Below are 24,945 nucleotides of genomic sequence, written 5' to 3'. Positions count from 1 at the left end.
ATAGGAAGTTTCCTGAAGGGATAACTTCCAAACTATTTACGTGGACAATTGTGCTAAGATTACAGAAACTGATGGGATTAGCCATTGTAATTTTGCTGCCATTAAGGACATGATCATGCGGGTGATTTAATACCTGATACAGCAGTTCTTCTCTACTCACTTATTAAACTGACAGGCCTTTTTTTCATTGATGAAGTAGGGAAAAGGTATTTAATGTAGAAGTGAGGCAAAACAAAGCTCAGGTGAAAGAGGAAGTAGCCGATTTTCATGAATGATATTAGATGTAGTATAACAACTATAAGGGACTCCAGATTTCTGTATTGATTTGTTACTCAGTTTTGAACTTCTGCCCTCTGCCTCTTAATAAAAACTCTTTTTTCTTCCTCAGCTGAAGTTCCCAAAATATAGTCTTCATGAACATTGATTCAACACATCATTCCCTAAAATAAGGTGATAACGTCTTTATTTATATCTACCAGGGGACTGACTGTAGATGATGAAAACAGCCATCACCAAATAGTATAATTGTCTGCCATGGTGTATATTAGTATTTTTCTTAATTATTTTTGACATTTTATCTATTACTCCCTGAGCTTTCTCAAAGGACTGAAATAAAGAGAAAAAATGGTTTATGTGCCACAGATAAAGAAATGCATCTTCTGTAAGTAATTCCCAGTAGAAATCTTACAGGATCAAGAAAGATGCAAGGTGGTAACATTTATTACCCTTACTGTATTGGTCATCTAAACTTACAATAGCAACTGAAGCCTGACCTGCTTCCCCTTAGTCTATAAGAAGTGGGGACAAAGGCACTATAGGAGAGGGGAAAGTGTTGTTGCCGGCACAGGGGCCCGAGGATAGCAACAGTGAGGTTCGGTGCCCGGAGTGCTTCACGCCAATAAACATACCGGGGTGGAGAAACAATCAAAGTTTATTTGAGATCTCAAAGTGGTGCAAGGAGACAGACAAGTCTCAAATCGAGCACCCCAGCAAAAACAGTTTCTCTCTTCTTTATACATTTTACAACTAAGCCCCCTCCCTCTCCCCCTCTCTACCACCCCCCCACACTCCCCCTCCCCTCTCTACCAAAGGCATGTTCATACATTTAAGCAACTAAATCATTCTAGGGCTATAAATCTAGCTTGTTAGTAACTTCTCTCTAAACAGTTATTTGGTCCTGTTTACCCTTAGTTTATTACCCCTTCCTCAGCTAGAAACATGCAAACCTCATCATTATTGTTTGGTACCTGAAATGAGCAAGGTCGTAATTGCTAACTAGCTATTTACACATTCCAATACCTGTCCTTGGCTGTTAAGGTCGATCAGAGTTAAACATGGAAGAACAGAGTTTAAACATGGAAGAACCCTGACTCAGGCAGGCCTAGTAACCCCAACAGTTCCCTCCTTTGAGAATACTCAACAAGCTTTTGGCTGAGTTTTCTCATATTCTATAGACAAGATACGATTGAGTGCCATGGAGCTGGGGTTCTCAATGAGAGAGAATGCTGGGATTTCTGGGGAACGGGGGGCACACAGCTTACGGAGGAGCAATTTAAAACAAGCAATTAGGAGGAGGGTGACCAGGCACAGTACCACACCTGTAAGGAGGAGATGCACAAGGCTATTACCCAGTCCTCCCAGGTTGGGCAACCAACTCCAAAGGGAATCAAAAACTGGGGGTTCCCTTTCCTGAGCCTTCCACTGATCAAAATCCTGTTCGGCTGACAGGACGTGCTTGTTAATGTCCTGTGAGTTTTCTGGGACATAAGTACAACATTCACTCCCAATAAGGACACACACCCCGCCCTGGGAGGCTAAAACATAATCTAAGGCCTGTCTATTTTGCAGGGACAGCAACCGGAGCTGGTAAAGCTCTGAGTTAAGGCTTTTCTCTATGGCCAAGGTCTCATTGGCATACTTGGTGAGAAACACAGAGAGCCTACGATAAAATTGAGCTAGTCGTCCTACCCCATAGGATGGGAGAAAGATCATACCCAACCTGTCTCCTTCTGTAATGGGCTCTGGGGTGGCATACAAAGATCTATGCTGCCTGGCGCGGCCAGGGGGCAGTTTAGGGAGGACACGAAGGGGAGGGGCAAGATATCCTAGATAACAGCTTCCATACCACTGATGCGGTAGCCACTTATAGGCAGAGGCACCGCAAATATAAAAGGAGTGGCCATTTCCTACCAAGCCATTATAACCGCTACTCCACCTATTCACCTGTCTGTCATTAAACGATCCGAATCGGGCAGTAGAGTCGGATTTGCCGTTAACATAGACAGGGATGGAAGCATCACTGTCAGGGGATAAATAATACTGACAGGTGCTATTCCCAGCAAACCAGGTGTGATTGCTGGACTTAAACTGTCGATAGCACACCAACCCAGGGGCTACTGGCCGTAACCTAATAGGGGAAGGGATATATGTTGAGTTGGCCTGCGGCTTCCAGGGGTCGTCCCTTAATGCATACTGGGACTCAATGGTACAGTTCTGTGACAAGGGGGTATCTGAGGCATTTTTCCCCCTACTGAACCATCTCCAACAGATATCTGACCAATTCTGGGGAACCACCCTCCAGGGTAACCCTGCAGCATGGTGTGGGATTTGGGAGCATACCCAGCAGTTGGAGAGGTTAAACTCTTGGGCAAAGCAAACCTTCAGGGACTCATATGTGTTTGTCTCTAAGTTAGGAGGGATTCCTTTCCATCCCGCATGTGCCGGGGGGGAAACGGGAGTTAACAAGAGGAGTGTCCCTATGGCAAAGAGCACCACTATGGCAGACCCTGGATCTGAACTCATATTAGGCAGGTGATCCTAGGGCCTAACAATCACAATTCCCCAAATACCCACAAAATAACAATTACCAATAGCAAGCAGATTAAAAACAAAAGGGACCAGGCCACCAGATTAGGCCGGTCCTGTGAAAACAAACACAACCAACGCTCAGAGGTCTCGCGGGGAGTGCGCTGTGACTGTCCAAAGAGATCACAGGGCATTCCCAGCAGACACTATTGTCGTCTGAATAACAGCTTAAGTCCCAAATCGTCGCTGGCAGTCTTCTCTGCAGGCTGGACGGTCCACCGTTCAGGAGCAGGCACTGCTTTCAGACGAGAGTGATGAATCCAGTTTTTGTGTCCCTCAACCTTTGCTGCTGTATGGGAGACCAGCAGGACGGTGTGGGGTCCCTTCCACTTCTCTTGGAGAGGCTCGTCCTTCCAGGTCCGGACGAGTACGGAATCGCCTGGCTGCAAGGAGTGGATCGGGGCATCCAGCGGGAGAGGCTGCAAATCTTTGGTATACCTGTGGAGAGAACAGAGAACAGCAGACAGAGAGCACATATACTGAGATAAGAAGCCACACCCCATTTCCCACTCCCCTGCCAGAACCGGTGTACCATTCATAGGCCATGCCCTTCCAAACATAATCTCGAAGGGACTGAGCCCTAACCTGCCCTTAGGGAGAGCGCGAATGCGGAGCAGAACAAGGGGCAAAGCATCAGGCCACTTAAGGGAGGCCTCTTGGCAAACCTTTGAGAGGTGCCGCTTAAGTGTCTGATTTGTACGCTCCACTACCCCACTGGCCTGCGGTCGCCATGGCGTGTGAAGCTTCCAGGGGATCTGTAGGGCATCCGATATCTTTTGAACGACTTGGGATGTGAAGTGTGTTCCGTTGTCAGATTCCATCCACTGGGGGAGTCCGAAGCGAGGAATGATCTCTTTAACAAATTTAAGAGCCACAGTTTTGGCAGTGTTATTACGGCATGGGAAGGCTTCAGGCCATCCGCTGAATCGATCTACCAAGACGAGGAGGTATCTGAATCCTTGGGTCCGGGGAAACTCAGTAAAATCTATTTGCCACACCAGTCCTGGGCCTGGGGTAGGCTCCAGAGTGGCTGGCAGCACTGACACTCCCGGTCGAGGGTTGTTCTTTTGGCAGACTAAACATTCAGCCTGCACCTGGGAGGCCAGAGGCCTAAGTCCAGAGGTTAAAAAATATTTACCCATTAGCTGAGAGAGAGCCTCTTTCCCTGCATGAGTGGTTTGATGTAGTTTCTGCAGCACTGACCGAATTAGGCTCTTTGGTAGTAGGATCTTTCCTTCCAGGGAGTGAAACCACCCCCCTTTCTCCTGGAGACCGAGTCTGTCGGCCAGATCCCTTTCTTCGCCAGAGTACTGAGGAGTCGGGAGCTCACCCACTGATGGGATGAGGGCATGCATATGGGCATCTTCAGCTTCCAGTGGTTCCAGGGTAGTAGCTCGCCTAGCTTCCCTATCTGCCCTGGCATTACCTCTGGCCACATCTTGATCTCCCTTTTGATGAGCCTTGCAATGTACCACTGCTACCATTGTGGGGAGCTGTACCGCATCTAAAAGCCGGAGAATCTGGGGTCCATGTTTGACAGGAGAGTTTTGCGCTGTCAACATTCCTCGTTGCTTCCATAGACCAGCATGGGCATGTAGTACTCCAAAGGCATATCTGGAATCAGTAAAAATGTTAACTCTTTTCCCTTTTGACAGTTCAAGTGCACGAGTTAAGGATACCAATTCAGCCAGCTGGGCTGATGTCCCAGCAGGTAAACTCTCTGCTTCCACAGTTTCATAGAGAGATACAATAGCATAGCCAGCCCTCCTTTGCCCATTTACAACTGTACTACTGCCGTCCGTATACCACTCATAATCAGCATTCGGGAGGGGTTGATCTTTCAAGTCTGGGCGGCTAGAATATTGGGCATCTATGACCTCCAAACAGTCATGTTCCTGCTCCTCTGTCTCCGGTAACAGGGTAGCTGGATTAAGGGAGGGACAGGTCTGTAAGGTAACTTCAGGATTTTCTACAAGCTTTGCCTGATACCGAGCAACTCGAGCCTGTGTAAGCCAGAGACCACCTTTAGTATCCAGCAGGGCTTGAACCATGTGGGGAGTATACACTTGCACAGCTCCTCCCAGTGTCAGTTTCTCGGCTTCCCCAAGCATTAGGGCAGTTGCTGCGACCGCTCGCAAACATGCCGGCCATCCCTTAGCAACTTGATCCAGTTGTTTAGAGAAATATGCCACGGGACGTTTCCAGGTGCCTAATAACTGAGTAAGCACTCCCAGGGCCACTCCTTTCCTTTCATGGACATACAGTTGGAATGGCTTAGAAAGGTCTGGCAGACCCAGGGCTGGAGCTTCCATCAATTTCCTTTTTAAAACCTTAAATGCCTTGTCGGCTTCTGGGGACCAGTGAAAGGGGTCATGATCCGCTCCCTTAACACATTCATACAAGGGTTTAGCCCACAGTCCAAACTCTGGGATCCATATCCTACAGAAGCCTGCCATACCCAAAAATGCCCTGAGCCGCTTACGATTGCTTGGGATAGGAATTTGACAGATAGCTTCCTTTCTTTCATTTGACAGCTGACGTTCCCCCTGCCTTATATAAAATCCTAAGTAGTGAACTTCTGGGAGGGCAATCTGAGCCTTACTCTGTGCTACTCGATATCCTCGGAGTCCAACAAAGTTCAGGAGGCTCACAGTGGCTTTAAGGCAAGAGGTTAGACCCACTGCAGCAATTAACAAGTCATCCACATATTGCAGGAGGAGGACTTTGTCCTCATTGTCCCACTCCTCCAAGTCTCTAGCCAGGGCCTGGCTGAAAAGGGTGGGGGAATTTTTAAATCCCTGAGCCAACACTGTCCAGCAAAGCTGCTTTCTAACCCTCCTTTTGTCCTCCCATTCGAAGGAGAAAATCTCCTGAGACTGGAAGTCAACCGGAATCGTGAAGAAAGCATCCTTTAAATCCAGGACTGAAAAATGGGTGTACTGCCCCCCTATAGAGGCCAACAGTGTATACGGATTTGGAACAAGGGGGTGTAGAGTCTTAACCTGCTCATTAACTGCTCTCAGGTCCTGGACCAGCCGGTATGTGCCATTGGGCTTTTGCACAGGCAAGATAGGAGTGTTCCAAGCTGACTGGCATTCTCGAAGTACCCCACACTTTAGGAACTGGTCTATAGTTTCCTGCAATCCCTCTCTGGCTTCCCTTTTGATCGGATACTGCTTAATTCGTACTGGACCTTTTCCTGGCAAGAGCTGAACAGTAATAGGAGTATGATGGGCTGCCTTTCCTGGGATCCCTGATGCCCATACCAGAGGAAAAACCCGCTTCTCCCATTGACTCCACTCTGGGGCTTGCATGGCTGAGGGCTCAATTGCAAGTGTCATTATCCAGGCATTCTCTGGGGGTAAGGTGAGGCTTATTTCATCTTGAGTGAAATGCAGGGTGGCACCTAAGCGACAAAGCAGGTCCCGTCCCAGTAGAGGCGTTGGACAATCAGGGAGGTAAACCAGTCTGTGAGATAGAGTTCTGTTTCCCAAAGCACATTCTGCTGGGGCATATACTGGGCACTTAGTTCCTTTCCCTGTGGCTCCCACCACAGTGAGGGAATCTGCCACAGGCAGCTGCAGGGGTTGGTTTACAGCAGTTCGTGCAGCTCCAGAGTCTATTAAAAAGTCTATGTCTGAATCTCCCACCCGCATTTTTACTCGGGGTTCCGGGGGCAGGATAGTCCGTCTCCCCTGACACCCCTATTCTTGATCCTCCGCTGCCATCATAGGGGTACCTTCCCTTTCGGGGCACTCATTTTTCCAATGTCCCTCCTTTCGGCATATGGCACACTGGTTGCGACCCAGACGCCTTTCCTGTGAGCCAAGACGCCCACGTCCACGTCCTCTCATTCCCCGGCCCCTTCCACCTTCCTGAAATCTTCCCCTGCCACCAGCCTGTACTGCTGCAGCCATCATTTTCACTTGCCTCTTTTCCTTTTCTCCCTCCCTAAGGCTGTAAGCCCTGTTTGCAGTTTCCAAAATCTGTGCCATTGTCATGCCCATCAAATCCTCCTTTTTCTGCAGTTTCCTTTTAATATCAGGGGCGGCACGGCTGGTAAAGATACCCTTTATAATTGCCTCAGTAGCCTGATCATCAGGGTTTGCATTAGTAGTTTGCCTGATGGTATCCCGAATACGCTGCAGAAAAGCAACCGGACTCTCTTTTGGCTCCTGTACTAGCTCATACGGCTTAGCCCAATTGTTATGTCGGACAGCTGAGTGTCGGAGACCATGTAATAGGAGCTCCTTGTATACAGTGAGACAGGTGAGATCTGCCGGCACGTTGGGATTCCACCGGGGGTCTGCTGTAGGGACCTGAACTGCAGCAACAGGAACGTTTGCTGCGTTTGCCTCATGTCTAAGCTGTGCCTCCTCCCGTGCCTTAGACACAACCTGATTACGCTCCACCTCAGACAGCAGGGTCCGCATAAGGACATTACAGTCATCCCAGTCAGGCTTATGGCTAGCCAGGCACCCTTCAAAGACCGAGATAAACTTGCTTGGATTCGTAGAGAATTCCCCTGCCTGTGCCTTAAAAGCTGCTAGGTCCACTGGGTTAAAAGGCACATGGGTATAAACCTGCATTGTAGTGGCTGGGCGATTGTCTGTCCCAGTACGGGCTATCCGAGTCTCAGTAATCAATGGATAGAATCCCACCGAGGGGGCAATCTCTGGGACCTGAGGCACCCTATCTTTATATGGTGGGGGTGTTGGAGCCGAAGGGGACACCGACTCTGCCATTACAACCGGGGGAGGGTTCTGAGGACTAACAATAGTTACTACCGAACCTGTCGGAGTCAAATTACACTTTTGCAAAAGATCTGATCTATCTCTTAACAACATAAACAACTGTACATACATATGTTCATTCCATTTACCCGTACGCTGACAAAACAAAAGCAATTGAAGGATCGTATTATAATTAAGTGATCCCTCCGGTGGCCACCTTTCCTGGTCCTCTAGCTGATATTGAGGCCAGTCTACTGTACAGAATCTTTTTAATTTACTTTTAACCAACGGATCCGATCCAAACACTTTCCAGTTCACCAGAATGCATTCTAAGGGTGTACACCTTGCCCTGCCTGCAGTACTCTGTCCCTGCCCCATACTCTAGGGAGACACTGGGCGTCCCCAGGTCAAAACAGGTAAAGTCCCCACTGGACTGTTCCTACCTTATCCAAGGGTCCGGTTCTGCACCGTCGCCCACAGCTGTTTCTCCACTAATCAAGCGCGTTGCACCGTTGTGCCCTCCGGGGTCGACCAAATCACGTCTCCGCCGAGGCCCCCGATGAAGTCACCGGTGCGCGCTGGGCGTCGGTCGTCGCCGTAATCCGTCGGCCACCAGGAGGGATCCGGGCAAGGCTAAATTTCAGCCTCGAGCCCACCCAGGGACGCCAAGACTGTTGCCGGCACAGGGGCCCGAGGATAGCAACAGTGAGGTTCGGTGCCCGGAGTGCTTCACGCCAATAAACATACCGGGGTGGAGAAACAATCAAAGTTTATTTGAGATCTCAAAGTGGTGCAAGGAGACAGACAAGTCTCAAATCGAGCACCCCAGCAAAAACAGTTTCTCTCTTCTTTATACATTTTACAACTAAGCCCCCTCCCTCTTCCCCTCTCTACCACCCCCCCACACTCCCCCTCCCCTCTCTACCAAAGGCATGTTCATACATTTAAGCAACTAAATCATTCTAGGGCTATAAATCTAGCTTGTTAGTAACTTCTCTCTAAACAGTTATTTGGTCCTGTTTACCCTTAGTTTATTACCCCTTCCTCAGCTAGAAACATGCAAACCTCATCATTATTGTTTGGTACCTGAAATGAGCAAGGTCGTAATTGCTAACTAGCTATTTACACATTCCAATACCTGTCCTTGGCTGTTAAGGTCGATCAGAGTTAAACATGGAAGAACAGAGTTTAAACATGGAAGAACCCTGACTCAGGCAGGCCTAGTAACCCCAACAGTGTTGTGGAAGTTAGTAACTTCTGAAAGTTTATCTTTCCAATGTCCCTTATTTCAATGGATGTCAATCCCCAAACTGCCTGCACTCCACAGTCCAGTGTCTCTTCCCTCCTATTCTTGGAAACTGTTTGCCTCAGAAACAACAAACCATGAAAGCCAAGGTTATAGAAAGTTGTTTACACAAAAGTTAGGACCAGAGGATGAAGACTCCAAGAGAGGATGAAGACTCCAAGAGAGGGGTTGTGAAAACTTCCTACATTACATGCTATGTGAATGTAACAAACATGTCCCCTGAGCCCCAGCTCCTGAGGCAGTTTATTTTTGGAGGCTGGGAGGAGCCACGGACAGCACAGTTAAAATTAAAAGATTCTCTATAGTTCTGAGTCACAGTTTCTGGTACAGGTTTGACCCAGAGATGTCAGTGGGGTTAGGAAGAGTGGCCTGTGGCACTGACCTTGGAGACATTCAGAGAGCATTTGAAACAGATACGGTTCATGGCACCAATATAAAAGTCCAATTATTCAGAACACAGGTTACAACAGACACTGTGCTTCTGCTGCACCCTCCAGGTTACCTCTCCAGAACCACAGACAACCGCTGCACTGCACCTAAATCAATACACAAAAAATTCAAATCCAGTTCATTGGTCCAAAGCAACTCTATACACAGCCTGTTCACTCCCTGCAAATTCTCACCACCACCTGTAGAAGGGGAAAATAGATTGCATAAGCTTCTCTTAAAGCTACAGCCCCCAATTTAGCTCACATGAAGAGATAAATCAAATGCATGCCATGCTGAGGAAGATTATATCAACAGGTAAGTATTAACCACAACTCAGTCAAAGTAATTTTGATAAGAGTGACACAGACAGACACACTGGGTACATGTGATTTGTTCTGTATTGCATAGAATGGAATACATGACTCAAAGATGACCTTTAGTAGGATGGTCTGTCCTTTTAAAAAAATCATTATTATTATTGTGTTGTCTACATGGTGGCCTGACTTTAAGAAGGAATTTGTTGCTTACCTCCAAGGGATAGGAGAGGAAGGGTGAGTGATTTTCATGCTCCAGCACTCATTGCAGGCTGTTTAATTTGTCAGGGCTACTAGGCCACGGTTTTGTGCTTTGACAGGTTTTTGTTATTCCTGCTAATCCCACTTCTGTTGTGTAATGTGCGTGGCAGCATCTGGTGACAACAGAATAAACACCTAATTGTGAATGAATACAAAATGTCCTGTGCTGTCACATTGCCAGTTGCCTTATTTTTGCATTTTTATGGCTGAGGGTGGGCTTCCAGGAACTGCAAAGCAGACAGCCCATCTCTGTAATCAATTTTGCTATGTGCATGTGGTGGTTCTCTGTAGCCTTCCCCATTGCTAAAGCACCCAGCATTCCCTTGGTTTGGATTTCTATATCCCTCTTTGAGTGGGAGGGATGAACCTCGATATTTTTAAACATCCTCAATTTATTTTAATGATACAGATTGCAATGTAAAATGGTGGCCTGACTCCTAGCTGGCCAGGTTTGTGCACATTTTGAGCATCCTTGCAATGGCTAGGGCCTGGAATGGACCCTATGTAGTACTTGAGGGGCTACTGCTGACTATGCTTCAAGAATGGCTATGTCCAGTTGCCAAGTAAGCATAGACTGTTGCCTAAGCCAATATTCCAGTATGGAACTCGGAGTGAGTTTTCAGACCAAGATGCTAAGCACCATCTTTCCTTTCTTAGAACTAAGTACCTGACACCTTATACCACCTCATCTCCATCACCCAAAATGCTCACTTTGGGTGCTGAGCAAGCATATTTAACTGGATATGATTAACAGGCAACAGCAAGCCTTGCTCAGCATTGCCTTGAGGTTTGAACAACCATGCCACCTTGCACAATTGAGCCAAATGAGCTTAAGCCCCTTCTGAAGTTTGTACGTAAGGAATCCCTCCAAAAGAGTGAATACAATAAATAAAAACAAACAATTTGGAATTAATTTTTAAAAGCGCACCCCTTCCGAAAGTTTCTACCCAAACAGCCTGACAAATATTTTCTGATTTACTCAAAAGTTTGTAAAAAGCATTCTCATGGGGAAACGGAGCCTTATCAAAATTTTGAGTAGTTTGGTTTTGGATTCACCAAGGGCCTGATTCTGCTTCATTGAAATCAATGGCATAGTTCCTGTTGATGTCAATGATGCAGAATCAAGTCACTAGTTGCAGGGGAAGTGTTTAAAAAATCACCCTTTTATAGTGAGGCTTGCTAAAGTGTTAGCAATGGAGAGATGGCACATCTGTCCATATATTGATAACTTAGAATATAAGGCTATAGACTATTACACTACAACTCAGGAATATTTTGAATGTAATGGTAAGCTTTTTTGTCATGATGGTAAATAGTTAATCAATATTTAAAGTCTAAGTCCTTATCATTCATAACCGCAACAACAAGTATTGGTGTTAACAGCAGCAAGACTTACTGCTCATATCAGTCTTGCAGAGGGCTTCAAAAAAGATGACCCTGTATAAAGCCAAAGACTAAAAGTGTGTAAGTGATAAAATCACTGACAGAGCCTCTGAGGGAATGCCTCAAGAAAATATATTTTAAAATGTAAATTCAGGTTTTAATATTATTGTAATTCTCATTTTAAAAACTTTTAGAATTAAAAAAATACTATTTCTATAACATCTTCCAAGAGAATGAAATAGCCAGAACACAGAATCTAATGTACGTGGCCAGTGGGAAAGAGCTATAGTTGGCACAAAATTGAACTCCTTATTTTTTGTCTTTTTTCCCATCTCTTAAAGAACCAGTGAGCATAATTTGATAAATTTGGTCAAATATATCAGAGGATGATAAATATTGACATCTCTGATTAAACTAGTTTCAGGGCTGAGTCATGAAGTAACGTACAATCCATATGGAACAAAGATCTTGTCTTATGCTGCTTATTATCCTTTGCAGGCACAATACTAGAGTGAGTTCTAGGGAAGAATACTGATGGTGGTCTGGACACTTAAGATAGACCAAGAAAGGTTTTAAGGCTTGCCTGAGAGGAAAACAGCCATGGTGTTTTGCAATTGAAATCTCACCCACCTTGTCTCTCTAACAAAGAATCGAGTTTTACCCTTAACCTTTTTTATAATATATTAACCGCAAGATGTATAATGGATGAAATTACCAAACAAAGGGCATAAACACTGACTAACCACCAGGCAACAGTCCAGCGGAAAAGGTTCAATGGAACTGGGAACCTTGGACATAACTTAAGATAAGGAGAAGTGTGTACCAAAAACAGGAAATAGATGAGGACCAGAATGACACACTATAAGGGTAAAAAGGGTATAATTAAGACCATTGGCAGGCTGGATGCAGACTGTCAGAAACTAGAGGGAATGTCTTCCACAGCTGTTGATAATTGTATGCCTCTCTGTTTATGCGCTGTCTTTACCAACTATTTGATTAATAAATCCAATCAAAGTTGACTTATCCGTGGTTTGTTATTAAACTAATTCAAACTGGAAAGAACACTTCTCACTAAACCTATAATCACAGTCAAAATTCCTACCAATTATTGGCCATTGAATCATTAGTTTTGATTATTGAGAAATTATTGATCACTGATCATTGGTTATCAACAAATGGTGCCCGAACAGGGACCTTGATAAGTGACTATTGATTGGTCTGGCAGGGTGCAGTCACAATCCACCTTCCAGAAGTAGGACTGAACAGTGTAGAGAATTGGACTCTGCCTGAGATGTTCAGGCACATAGCATGCTGCAGCACACCCTGTCAGCAATCCTTTTGGATTTGTAAGATACATACATATCAGAATAAAAATAATAGAAAGGTTAACCAGAAAGTACAGACTAAATAAAGCAAAATGCTACTTTGGGAAAATGACTGAATAGTAGCAGAATGAGCTGATAAGTGATTAATGTAACTATTAAAACTTTACTTCTTTTTATTAGCATTAACTGAAATATAAATATGGGTTTTTCTTGTTTCTTTATGAAAGTATTTTTACAATAAAAATTGAAAGGGTAATAGGCAATCTACCTTAATCATTTGATTTGTATTGTTTAATTTTTGTTTTTAACAAATTTAAGCTTTTAAGGTTTTATTTATATGTTCAGATATAATAATTATAATGTAGTGGGACTATTTACTTTTGATTACAAGTTGTTTTATATGTTACATGTTTTGTGTCATGTGACTTTAATTTTTTTATTTCTGTTTTTATTTTGTTGCAACAAAAATAAATTTTGCATGCATAATTATATAAAGAAAAACATTTTACTTTTGTGGTATCACACTATATTAATGTTGGTCACAGATAATGCTGGCCACTTCACTCCCTTGTGCACAGTTGACTATGAAATTAAAGTGCCTCTCAGCTTGATGAGCCTTTGGCTTTGACAATCTAAATCACTGGTTTTGTCAACACAATAAAGCAAATCCTGGAAATATCTAATATTTTCTCCTAATGCAGAATGTGGCTTTGGGAAGAAGACAGGCAGATTGCTTGACAAGTTTAGCTGAAAATCTGAAATCACCTTGGGAATGAACTTTAGGTGAGGTCTGAGCACCACATTGTCCCTATGGAATAGCATGTCGGGGTTCAGCCAGGAGAACCTGCAGCTCACTCATTCTCCTGGCTGATGTGACAGCCGTCACAAAGACTGACTCACAGCATGACGTTATGTAAGAAACATTCAGACAGAAGTTCTAATGGAGCCTCAAATTGATGTCTCAGGTGGCAGTAGCTATTTGGACAGTGTGTAAGCATGCAATAGCCTGTAAGAAACTATGATACCATGGTGTGAGGGAAGACTAAGCATGATTGTATAGGTAGATGGCAAGCTGAGACTGCTGTGAGGTGGACCTTAAGAGGTGAGCAAGAGGCCAGGCAATTTTAAGTGGAAAAGATAGTCAAGGCTATTCACTATCAAAGCCTGGACTAGGACAAGGGAGTGATGTGGCAGCACTTATCAAGGAAGGACCTTTTTCATTTAGATGAGCACAGCTGTAAATCAGGATTTCCTGGACCTCTACAGAGCAGTCTATCTGTGGTACACAACTAGCCATGCCACCAGAAACAATGACTGCGAGTCTGGATAGAGTACCTGACCATGGTGCTGTGAGAACCTGTCTGGGTTGTCTGGGAGCTGGATTGAGGCTGAATGGACAATCAGCCAGTCTGGAGCTACAAGAATGATAGTGGCTTTGTCTCTTTTGATCTTGGAAATTGCCTGGGATTTGGGAATTGGTGGAAAGGCACAGAATACTCCTCTGGTCCAATGCAGAAGGAAGGAATCTGGTAATGAACTTGAAATCAAAGCTCTCTAGAGCAACAGTTCTGACATTTGGTGTTGTCTTTGGTGGCAAATATCTATTATAAGGGATCCTCAGTGTCAGAATACTGGTCCTAACTGGTCCCTGATTGCCTGCTCAGGAAATCAGCTAGACTCTTGCTGACTCCTGGAAAATGAAGGGTAACCTCGCTGGCCCTATGCTGATGGCACCAAGTGCAGAATTTGATAGCCTCCAGCCAGAGGAAGAGGGGCCAGTGCAAAAATATTATACAGGCTAGTCTAATGGTTCTAAGCTCCAGGACATGTGTGTGTAACCTCATGTCATCTGGGGACCAAGCTCCATGAATCTGTAGGTGGTCCAATAAGCTCCCCAATCTGTCCCTGAGTATCCATGATCAGTGTTTTTCTTGGGGAGGGGACAAAGAAATGTACCTCTTTCTGTGTGTTTGTGCATTCCAGCCACTAAGTCAATTCTTCAGGGCAACAGACCTGAGCCAGAGTTGGGCAGGGGGGGAAGGGAGGGGGAGCACAGGTGAAGGCTGCAAGTGGTACCACGTAAGTGCATATGAATAGGTGGCCTAACACAACAAGCCAAATCCATATTGATGTAGGAAATTTTGGTGTTAGTTGGAATATGAGTACTTATAGTGACTGGAACCTGTCCTCAGGTACATAGCATCTCCTATGAAGTGTATCATCTGAAACAGCATTAGTGATGATTTTTCATAGTTCACTATGACGACAAGCTGAGTGAATAGGGATAGAGCACATTCCATATTCGCTGCAGTCTCCCACTGTGATCTGCCTCTGATGAGCCCAGTCATCCAAGCAGGGGGTAGATATGAATGCCTTGTATTCACAGATTGGCTGCTACCACTGCTAGGTATTTTGTGATGACTGTCGGTGCCATGGAACCCAACTGACAGTATCTTGTACTAGCAATGATTTGATCCCATAGTGAATCCCAAGAACTTCCTGTAGGACAGGCGGATGGCTATGACCTGTAAGTCAAGAGCCATGAACCAGTCTTGAGTGTGAAGAGATGGAAAGATGAAGGCAAGTATTGGCATCCTGAATTTGCAGAGGTGTATATATTTGTTCAGTCTCCTCAGATCTAGGATAGGATGAAGACCCTCTTTCTTCTTCAGGATAAGGAAATATCTGGAATACAAGCCTCTTCCCCTGCATTCCTGAGGAAACCTCCTCTATGGCTTCTAGACAAAGCAATGAGGCCACTTTTTTTTTTCAGTAAACTCTTGTGAGAAGAATCCCTGAAGAAGGACAGGGAATGGGACAGGTAAAAGAGGTGAATGGGATAGGTAACTATGCCCAACACCCATTTGTCCAAGGTGATATCACTCCAAGTCAGGTGGAATGGGGCAACATGGCTCCCAAAGATTAGTTCCTGATTGGTTCCAGTGTGGCTCTCAACACTTCGATCAAATCTGCTGTCTAGATGACAGGCAAGCAATGGAGGAGGCAGATGGGGGGCATCTTCTCAAGTATTGTGATTGTTGGGGCTGACATCTCTAGTATATTTCCTATAAAGGGCTGGAGTGTAAATCCCTAGGAACCCAAAGGTGTCTCTTGAATCCTTTAAAGGAGTGGTGCATTCTTTTCATTGTTCTTTTGCTAAAAAGTTACATCCCTGTGATGGGACCCCCGGGGTGCAATCTGGGACTGTGGAACCACGTTACCCCCTTTACTCACTATTCTGGGTTGTCTCTCACCATGTCTTACTGGTGGCAAGCTGCAAACCCCTCCAGGTGCTGTTACCATTCAGTACAACCGCATGTGGAGCCCCACAATCAGCTAGATTGCATGAATGCTCCGAGAGCCACACATGAATCTCACAGAGAAAGGCACCCCAAAGTCCCTTGTACCCTAGGAATATACCATCTTGCATTGCACAAGACTCTTTCTTGAACAATGCAAGTTTATGAATTGGTTCACCACTTCATCAATGGAAAGTGGACATACACCAGCCTTTGTAACCTGAGCAGATTTACCATGCACATCAGTAAAACTCACTGCTAAGCATAAACATTGAGATAAGTTTATTGATTACAAAAGATAGACTTTAAGTGATTATAAGTGATAGGCAAAAAGTCAGAGTGGTTATCAAAAGAAAAGAAAATATAAGTACGCCATCTAAACTCTCAACCCAATTAGACTGGACAACCTCTAGATTAGGGGTTCTCAAACTGGGGGGCATGACTCCTCGGGAGATGATAAGGTTATTACTGTGGGGGTCATGAGCTGTCAGCCTCCACCCCCAAACCCTGCTTCACTTTCAGCATCTATAATAGTGTTAAATATAAAAAATGTGTTTTTAATTTATAAGAGAGGGTTGCACTCAGAGGCTTTCTGTGTGAAAGGTTTTAGAACACAAAAGTTTTAGAACCAGTGATCTAGATTAAGCAGTTTTTCTCACCCCTCTGGATATTGAAGGTTGGTTACAGTTTTTCATATGCAGGCTTTTCCCTCTTAGCTTGGGGTCCAGTCTCTTCAGCTCCAGCATTCTCGTTGCCTTCAGCGTAGGTGGGGAAGAAGAGAAAGGATGGAGCAGGGGCCACTGTGTTCTGTTTTATACCCTTATCCATGTGGGCTGAAGGATAGCTGAGGTTTTCCATAGCACGTTGGATCACTCTAGTATCTAGGAGAAGAATTCTGTCTAGGGCAGATGCAATCAAACTGTTGAAGAGTTTATGTGGGTTTTCTTGTAGGACTATCTTTTTGATATCTAGGGTCTCCGTGATATGAACTAGGAGATCCTGAACAGCTTTAAAGTCATCAGCTGCCAGGGCAGGATGTGTGTTTCTGGCTCATCGGGTGATAATAATGATTCTTTTGGTGGAGATTAGTGGTGCTGTTGTTCTTCCAGAGATGTGCTGCCCACCGCTTCCCACAGCTCTCATTGGCCAGGAACAGTGAACCACGGCCACTGGGAGCAGTAGGCAACCGTGCCTGCAGACAGTCAATGTAAACAAACTGTCATGCAGCCCACCAGCAGATTACCCTGATGGGCTGCATGCAACCCACAGGCCGCAGGTTGCCCACCGCTGGTCTAGATGGTGATGCTGCCAGGGACCCTCATCGCCTCCTCTTCCTGAATCTACAAGTCAGGACTCTACTGTGGGACATCTCAGAACACAGTCCCCAGTAGGGCTAGTATGGGGAAGATGGCATGGAATATGGGTACTGGCCCAATTGTGACTGATCAGCCCAGGGCCACTTCTGTCTCTTCTTCAGTGGTGACCTGCAAGAGGGAGCTCTAGAGTCATTCTCAGAAGGTAGAGGAGAGGCATCCCTGATCAACACCAGGGAGCAGGTGTTATCTGACAATAGTGAAGAAGAGTAATACGCTTTGAACAGCAATACCATGGGGTAATATATCAGCCTCAGTGCCATATGCCACATCAGTACCAATGACATCTCCGGAAGGGACCTTGATGGCCCCATGAGGGCATATATCAGTCCCATGATCAACGTAGTGGTTGGCAGCAGTGTCTTCATTGATACTTCCTCAGCAGAGGAGTTGGATACCCTGTCCTTGGAAGACTAAAGTCTCTTCTCTTCACTCCAGAGCAGTACCTCTCAGTGTTTGGAGCCGTAATTGGTCTCCATCTGGCACTACCTTTTAGTCTTGCTCCTGTGTTGGGGTGTTGGTGCTAGTTCCAATGATGACATTGTCAGATGTTGGTGTCAAGGCCAGTGCCAAGTCTGTCGGTACCTGTGCTGAAGCGGTTGTGAGTGTCAGTGTTGGTGTAGCGGCAGCTGGGGCCGAAGACCCCGCTGCTGGGGTGTTCGAATTAAATTAAATTAAAAGAATTAATTAAGATAAGGAGAGACTATCAATTTAGTCAAGAAGATGAGTCTGAAGCTCAGAGAAACTATCAGGTCAAACACCTGCCAGGTTTCCGACTTGCTGCCATGCACAGTAAGAGTAAACTGAGGGCGTATCTCAGCGATCCTGCCTTGTATAAGCATGAGGCAGCACAGGGTGCATTTGTGGCTCTGACAGACACTGCCATCCAGAAAAATCCAACTGCTCCTGCAAGGGATACATATGCATCTACAGTGGTCCTTAGATTTTAGTGCTCATTTTGTGATAATCTGCAGCAAAGGTAGTTTATATTGAAAATTCCATGGATAGAGAATCATAGAATAAATGGGTGTCCATGAATAAGATTAAAGAATATTCTTAATGTGAATTTAGTGTTTGTGATAATTGCTGGATTTACAATCCTGAAGAATGGATCTAACTCTATAGCTTATAGGACCAGTCTGCTGAGGGCAATATTGGTATAAATTTCCCACTCTGCACTACTAATGTGCCTGACCTAGAGGGACCACATCTAATAGTCTCTTTGTCAATTCATTCCTCTGCTGAGACCACCAAGAAGGGTGCCAGCTAGTGTCAGTATGGTGGGAGTTTTGGAAACTGGACACATCCCTGTTGGGAAATAGACTGAGACCACAAACTCACTTCATGTGTTGTAAGCTACCAAAAAGCTATCGGACAGAATAATTAGTGCAGTAAATGGCAAGTTCTCTTTTATTATCCATTTAAAAGTCATAGAAAATAAGGGTATGGAGAAATAAAACCTCTCTGATACTAATGATTTAAACCCTTAAACCTGCCTACTGTATTTAAATGAAATCTATTTACCTTTTATACAGTTTGAATAGATGCTTTTTAATTATTGCTAATTGTTTAAGATATTGTTGTATGCCCCTTAAGATTTAAGCTGAACAAATTTAATTCCTTTAAAACCTCCTTCAGCTACAGGCAATACAGTAAGAAGCCCCATAGGTATAGCAGTAAAAATAACCATAAAAAGTATAAGCATTTAAATGAGAAGAGCATGGAATCCTTCCCACTAGAATGGGGGGTGGAGTGGGAGGGAATAAAAAAAGCTGTGTGTTTTGGAGACACAAGAACCAAACCATGAAACAGTTGAAACATTTAGGATGACTGTGAAAAATGTCTATGTTCGCTTGTTAAAGAATGCGCTAGGGCAGACTAAAGCATATGAATAGTCCTTTCACAGGTCACAGATCCTATTCAGTTCTTGGACATTGTTATTGTCCGACAGAAATAGATGGGCCTAATTAATATTCTGAACATACCTGAGAGAACATTCTTCAGGAAATCATCCTCTGGTGGCTTAGGTTTGTTTTTTTGTTTTTTAAACAGCAGACATTAAAAATTGTGTCTAGTTAGTATACTATAAACACAATCAGAGTGTTAAAAGTTTAATGAACAGCCTACTACTAAATAGACTCTTGCTTATGCAGATTTTTTGTTTGTTTGTTTTGTTTTTTCATTTTAGTAAACAGTTATGCCATGCAGATTAAAACTGAACTGTGGAGTCATTTGCAAGTAATTTTATTCCTGACACTTTTTCTGAACATAGTATAATACTTACCACAGCAATCACATTTTTTATTAGACCACTCCAAGCAAGCCGTAGGTTACATCAGTGTCCAGCAATTGAAGATATTTCTCAGATGCTAAATATTTATCCAATTTCAGCAGCCTCTGAATCAAACTGGATTGTATACTTTGAAGATAATATGGTTATGCAGGCCCAGATCGTGCATTGTGATCCATGCGGTTGTACTGTGTACTCATGCAGAACCCCATTAAAGTTAATGGGACTCTGAGCAGGCACAGCAGTTCATAAGTGCGATCACAATGCAGGATCTGTAGTAAGGAAAATGAGCCGTTGATTACAAAGTTAACACTCGAGGGATGGGGTGTGGTCAGGGTCTAGTGGATAGAGAACTGGACTGGAACTGTGGAGACCTTAGTTGTTTTCCTAGCTCTGCTGTGTAACAGTGGGCCAGTCTCTGTACTTCTATTTCCCTTTTGACAAATTGTCTATTTAGCCTGTAAGCTCACTAAGGCAGGGACTGTCTCTTACTAAGTGATTGTACAGTACTTAACACAATAGGGCCTCAGGGCACTATAATAAATATTATTATTCATGATAATAATAATAATTATTATTATTAATGGAGTTTAAATCTGCTTTTAAATTTATCTAATTTGATTTAAAATATTTTTAATCTATTAATATCAGTCTGCAAGTTCAACTGGAAGTAACACTACTTCTATAAGGCCTGATCTTGCAGCTTTGAAGTCAATGGGAGTTTTGCCACTGCCACTGCAGTAGCAGGCCCAGAATATGGTTTGTCATCAGTTCACCATCCAAGCTGCCTTACATTTTGCATTCAGGACCCATTTCATTACAATGACTTTTTCTCATCTTAAAATGTCTGTTGCATACAGATATCGATAAAAGTAGATGACTAATTATCACACTTATTCTCCACGCATGCATGGAGAAGTTTTGTGAGTTACTCCCACACATAAATCCCCCATGTGACGACAAGTGAATAGACACTGATTTAATCTATTGTAAAAAGTTGTTTTATAACAGCAATCAGCTGAAACAGAGAAGAAACTATTAAAGAAAGGCAAATATTTAAATACCCTTCTACAATACCTGCAGATAGTCAAGCAGTTCAGCCCAATAGCATGCCCTAAAAAAGGAGTCGTGTTTGATACTCAAGCCTCAGTATGGCATATGCATAAAAAATCCCATTGAAATAAATAGGGCCATTCATTTCAAAGACAGAGAGACTAACTTTCTTTGTCTTGCTACTTTACAGCCCCTTGATAGCATTTTTCCTTTTCATTGTCTTTTAGATATAGATTGCCCTGGATTTAAGTAACATAAAAGCTACTAGTAACAAATACCTAAATATATAACAGATGTATAAGTGCATCTTGGGATAAATACATTATGGACAATTAACTGTCATCATACCCCTCAATTACATTTTCACCCGCTTATGTAGTGTACACCTGTGGCTTGTTAGTAATGCAATAAGTGTTGTAAAGCAACTCCAAAGTTCAAAGGTAGCTCTGCAAAACCTGTTTTTCCCTTTTCTTAAATGTACTTTACTAAATGTGGAAAGAAACAAACACACAAGAAAAAAAAACATTAGCAAGTCTTTCCTGAACCACTAGCACTAACGATCAAATGGAAGTGTTTAATATTCCTGCTATATCACATTTGAAGAAACATTTGCATTAAGTATAGGGCTAGATTCTGATTTAAGTTACAATGGCATAGATTTAGAATAAAAGACAGTGCTACTAATCCTGGCCTATAGTGTTTAACATCATTTGAAATGTCACATTCCTTAACCATTGGGGGATAATCTAGCAATCGCAACAGCACAAATGTTATCTGAGTGAAGCTTTATAATGTACGTCATTTTTAGTCAAACATTTGGGAAGTCATTAGAAGCAAACTAAAACAGATACAGATCTAGGCTACAGTATAATTAAGTCTGCAGCTTTGCACAATGGATGCTTATATAAATTAAATAAGCTATTGGATAGCCTTACTATAATCACACTTAAATCTGTAATAGTTTCAGAAGGATTATTTGTTATTAAATGTGTGAGTGGCATAATTCAGTAAACTCTATATATGACATTGATAAAGTGTCTGTAAAGAAAAATGTTACAAATAAAAATATTTTGGAAATATGGTCTTATATCTAATTGTAGCTAGAAGGCAAATCCAGCATAAAAAAGTCCTTCTTGATTACTATTCCAGCAGCATCAATATATTTGATTTGCTAGTCTATTTGTTTATTCATGAGACTATATCCTGTATAGTTATGTTTAAGTATTTTTCTATAGTCTATATTTTTCCTATCTCAGTTGTTACATCACTGTGTCCTGTTTCTCAAATACCTTATCAAGAGGGGGAAATTAGAAAATCAGCAGTAACTAGCAGCATTTTTTAAAAATGAGTTATGGTTCCTTGAGCTCCAGCTGGATTGCTGCAGACCTCAAGCTGGATGGTGGGGTGAGCCCTCTGAAGGTGGCACTAACTGTTCCACTGACCCAAACATCCTATGGCTTTCATAAAACATAAGAGAACCAGAGCAATTTCATATAGGAGGCACAGATGTCCTTCAGTGCTTTAAAGTTGGCTGAGGAGGTCAAATTGCTCCAAGAAAGTTGTATCCATCACCCACTGCTACTTTACAAGCCCTTGATAGCATTTTTCCTTTTCATTGTCTTTTAGATATAGATTGCCCCGGATTTAAGTATCACAAAAGCTACTAGTAACAAATATCTGAATATATAACAGATGTATAAGTGCATCTTGGGATAAATACATTATGGACAATTAACTGTCATCACAGCCCTCAATTACATTTTCACCCGCTTATGTAGTGTACACCTGTGGCTTGTTAGTAATGCAATAAGTGTTGTAAAGCAACTCCAAAGTTCAAAGGTAGCTCTGCAAAACCTGTTTTTCCCTTTTCTTAAATGTTCTATCCAGCACCCATTGATATCAATGGGGGTGTTACTATGGACATATTAGGTTCTCATGGTCCCATGAGAAAAGCTTTATTCACAGTATTGCTTTAAAAACCAGAAACAGAAAGTATCATAATGCTTCTGGTTTTCAGTTCTCTTTAAACACTCCGGAGATCTGAATGATTCCAGATAGCCATCCACACTTTTGGTGATGATCCAAGCTAAACTAAGCCATCAGACTTTTGGCAGCTCACTCATTGCTATTTTATATTTGACTTAAGTACTGTTGCATTGACTTAGAGTGATATTGAGTTAACTCCCAAAGTGGGACTTTCTTTTTGGCCCAGTTGTAGGTGGAGTATATATATATTTTTTACTCAACAACTAATTTCTGAAAAGGTTTTCAACCAAAATGAATATGACCTTATTTTGAAGTATACAGGACACAAATCCTTATAAAGCTTTAAACAACTTCTTCCTATTTGCACACTTATTACAATGCTCACAACTTTTACTCCTGGAAGTGGCCATCACCACACTTATGTTAGTTGGCCACCCTTCACCTTTTTAACTTCCTTTTTAAAAACAGACTATAAAGAGGAAGTCATGTCAGAGGACAGAGACATGAGATAGCCCATCTCTATACAACTGTGGTGCAACTGGAATATTGAATTCAGTTCTAAGTACCACATGACCAGAAAGATATTGTTGGCAGATTGGAAGGCGTTCAGCAGGGCCAGCTCCAGGTACCAGGCGAGCAAGCTCATGCTTGGGGCAGCAGATTCTACGGGGTGGCATTCCGCCCAATCCTAGGGTGGCACGGCCACTTTTTTTTTTTTTTTTGGTTCGCTGATCCGGCCACCCTGTAGGGGGCGGCAGCGCGGAGGAGGGGAGCGCCCTGCTGGGAGCGGGCTGCGCGCTCCGTCTGCCCCAGCTGGTGCCAGGTCTGTAGCAAGCCCAGCAGGGCAGCCCACGTCCTTCCTTGCCCGCCGACCGGGGCGGTGCAGAGCCCTCCCGGCAGGCGGCACGGCGGTCGGGGCCGCAGGGTGAGCACCCTGCTGAAGCCCTGGCTGCCCCCCTTGTCTCTCTCCCTCCGCTCCCTCCCTCTCTCCCCCGCTAGCCGGGGCACGTCTGCAGCGCAGGGAGTCCCCCTGCACCCTGGCTCCAGCTGCCTCGCAGGTTTTTTTTTTTTTTCCTGCTTTGCCGCTCCGGTCGCGCCGCAGGTTTGTGGTTTTGTTTTTTTTTGCTTGGGGTGGCAAAAAAGTCAGAGCCAGCCCTGGCGTTCAGAGATAAGCAATGAAAATGTCCAGCGGGATTGATTTATAGAGAAAGATTAAAAGAATTATATATGTATTGCTTGACTAAGAGATTACTAACAGATTGTCTACATGATAAAAATTTTAATGTATTCAAATATAACTGTAAAAGAGTCAAGCTAGCTGGCACAATGATAACCACAACTGACCAATCAGCATAGGACAGGGCAAGCCATGTCAGCTAATTTTGATTAAATACTGGTCCCAGAACAGTTCAATCACAGTTGACATCCTGCTGAATACAATTTGCCCTGGTCTACAGTGACTGCTCAGTCATGTCCGCTAACTGGACTTTTCACTTTTCATGTTTGAATAAAGTGAAATTTCCTCATGCAGACAAGTAAGGAGAGGAAGAGACAGGACATAAGTGCAAATAATTGAAGACTGTAGCACCAAGGATAGAATGGAATTATTTAGTAGAAATGGGATATAGTTAAGAATAGGCATGCTGTTAAGAAAGTGAAAATTTAGGTTGACTATCAGAAAAATGTTTCTGACACATGTGATACGTCAGGCTGTAGAATAGTCTTCCACCAGAAGCCCCATTGCTTGGGACTTCTAAAACTAGAATGGACAAAACACTAGAAAAAATACACAACTGGGAACAATCCTGCACTGGCAGAGAAATGGGCCGGGTGATGTCTTCTGCATCTCTAGCACCTATTATTCTGTGAAATATCTTAGCTGCTGAAAAACTGATGTGAGTTCTGCAAAGGAAAGTTCACATTCTACTTATCTCTAACCTTTACTCCTCATAATTGCAATATTAATACACATGTCTTAGAAGGAAAGCCTCTAAATATTTCCATTACTTTAATAAATTGCTGTATGTGCATTAATGTGCCTTGAGATTTAATTTTTGTACTGATGGTAAAAATCATCCTAATACCTATTGTCTAAGCAATTCCATTGACTAGTCAGGGCAAAATTAGTATCAGTAGCATCTACATTGTTCTATAAATGGCCTGTGTGAAATCCCATAGCAAATTCACAGGGTAGGCAAAATTCATCTGCTGTTTGTACTTCCTATTTTGCAGATGAGGCAGTCTCAAACGGCAGAGTAGGCTGAAGACTGGTTCGACAACTCTATACATGAAGTCTCAAGACTCTTGTCATTCTAGCTGTCTAAATTA

General features: G+C 43.5%; 1 long non-coding RNA gene across 1 annotated transcript; it reads right to left on the bottom strand.

Annotated features, from left to right (window-relative positions):
* Positions 1–913: 913 nt before the first annotated feature.
* On the bottom strand, positions 914–8,438 carry LOC135973672 (uncharacterized). Its single transcript, XR_010590623.1, has 2 exons — positions 8,042–8,438; positions 914–3,303 (listed from the first exon to the last, which is right to left on the bottom strand). It is a non-coding gene; the product is annotated as an uncharacterized LOC135973672 (long non-coding RNA).
* Between the last annotated feature and the right edge of the window lie 16,507 nt (positions 8,439–24,945).

The sequence above is a fragment of the Chrysemys picta genome, chromosome 9 (assembly GCF_011386835.1).
Source record: "Chrysemys picta bellii isolate R12L10 chromosome 9, ASM1138683v2, whole genome shotgun sequence".
Taxonomy (NCBI): domain Eukaryota; kingdom Metazoa; phylum Chordata; order Testudines; family Emydidae; genus Chrysemys; species Chrysemys picta.
This window is presented reverse-complemented; position numbering and strand designations above follow the sequence as displayed.